At 40.1% G+C, this 1515-nt stretch overlaps 1 protein-coding gene across 1 annotated transcript in view; it reads right to left on the reverse strand.

Annotated features, from left to right (window-relative positions):
- LOC120553037 (NXPE family member 3-like) overlaps window positions 1-1515 on the reverse strand; it is a 23603-nt gene extending 22088 nt beyond the window's left edge. The window contains exon 1 of the mRNA XM_039791094.1: window positions 1372-1515. The gene's annotated coding sequence lies outside the window, so the exon portion shown is untranslated. The remainder of the gene's footprint in view (window positions 1-1371) is intronic.

Genomic DNA, 1515 nt, shown 5'->3' on the forward strand with positions numbered 1-1515 from the left:
GAAGAAACAAGACATATTGGCAATTTAACAATTTATTCATTTCACAAACAGGAGCCTCAGTAGCGTGTGGAAGAACCATACACAGCCACAACAGCCTGGCATCTCCTCCTCATGCTGGTCACCAGCCTGGTCACACACTGCTGTGAGATGGCATCCCATTCTTCAACCAGCATTTGTCGCAAGTCAGCCAACGTGGTTGTGTGGATCACTCTGGCACGAACAGCACGCCCAAGCTGATCCCACAAGTGTTCAATGGGGTTGAGGTCAGGACTGCTGGCAGGCCATTCCATCCTCTCCACTCCGACATTCTGGAGGTAGTCTCTGATAAAACCCGCCCTGTGGGGGCGAGCGTTGTCATCTTGGAGGATAGAGTTCGGTCCCAGACTGTGGACATATGGGATTTCCACTGGTTGCAGAATCTCATCTCTATATCTCTCTGCATTGAGATTGCCTCCAATGATGACAAGCCTCGTTTTTCCAGTGAAGGAGATGCCGCCCCCCACCATCACACTGCCTCCACCAAAAGGTGTTACTCTGTCGGTGCAGCAATCAGCGTAGTGTTTTCAGCGTTCTCCACACTTTGACCCTACGATCCAACTGCCATAGGCAGAATCATCCAATCCACCAAACACCAAATGAGTCAATGGCAGAATAAGCTGTTTGGCATTGGCAGAGAAGATTTGGCAAAATTTTCATACTCAGCGCTGCTGCTCATCCCACAAATGCATGTTCCTTACAAATGGGGCATCCTTTGAAAGGGAACTAAACAGGCTTTCCAATGGTATAAGATGTATTGCCAAAAAGCATTGTTACCACAGAGAAATAATATACCAAACACAAATTTCCTTACTTTTTGTGCTAAGTTTATATACAATTTATCCACAATTTTTCCATCCAGCCATGAACTGCTAGATTTTGACCTTGTTACTCTACATTTATTCCAGAATTATAGTTACTAGTTACATTACAGATTCAGATTATTACAAAATGTAATCAAATAAATTATGATTTATTACTATAGATAAAGTATGTAAAGTAGAAAATTAGCTCCACGTTTACTTACATGAAGAATGCATGCAAATTTGATGCATGGTTTTATGAACTGATCATGTTTTTTACTATGTAAATCTTAATCAACAAAGTATCCGTAACAATAGTCATAGTAAATGTACTGGAGTACAATGTACACTATTTCCTTGTAAAATGAAGTTGTATCAAGTAGCATAAATTGGAAGTAGTAAAAGTCAAATACAAGTACCTCAAAGGTATACATATGTACATTAGAAAGGTTAGTGGCAACATTTAGTTTTCACAATGTCTATAAAATGAAACTTAAAAAATACTTTAAGCTTTATTTATCATGCATCTTACCTCAGCAGAGATACATCTTCGTGTGATGCTGCACTCAATCTTCCAGTTTGTTCTCTTTGTTTGATTTCCAGGTAATTCATTTTAGGGCAGGGACGACTGACAGCATGAATCTGAAATCTGAAATAGACGAGTATTTCATCTGGT

This window comes from Perca fluviatilis, chromosome 23 (genome assembly GCF_010015445.1).
Source record: "Perca fluviatilis chromosome 23, GENO_Pfluv_1.0, whole genome shotgun sequence".
NCBI lineage: Eukaryota > Metazoa > Chordata > Actinopteri > Perciformes > Percidae > Perca > Perca fluviatilis.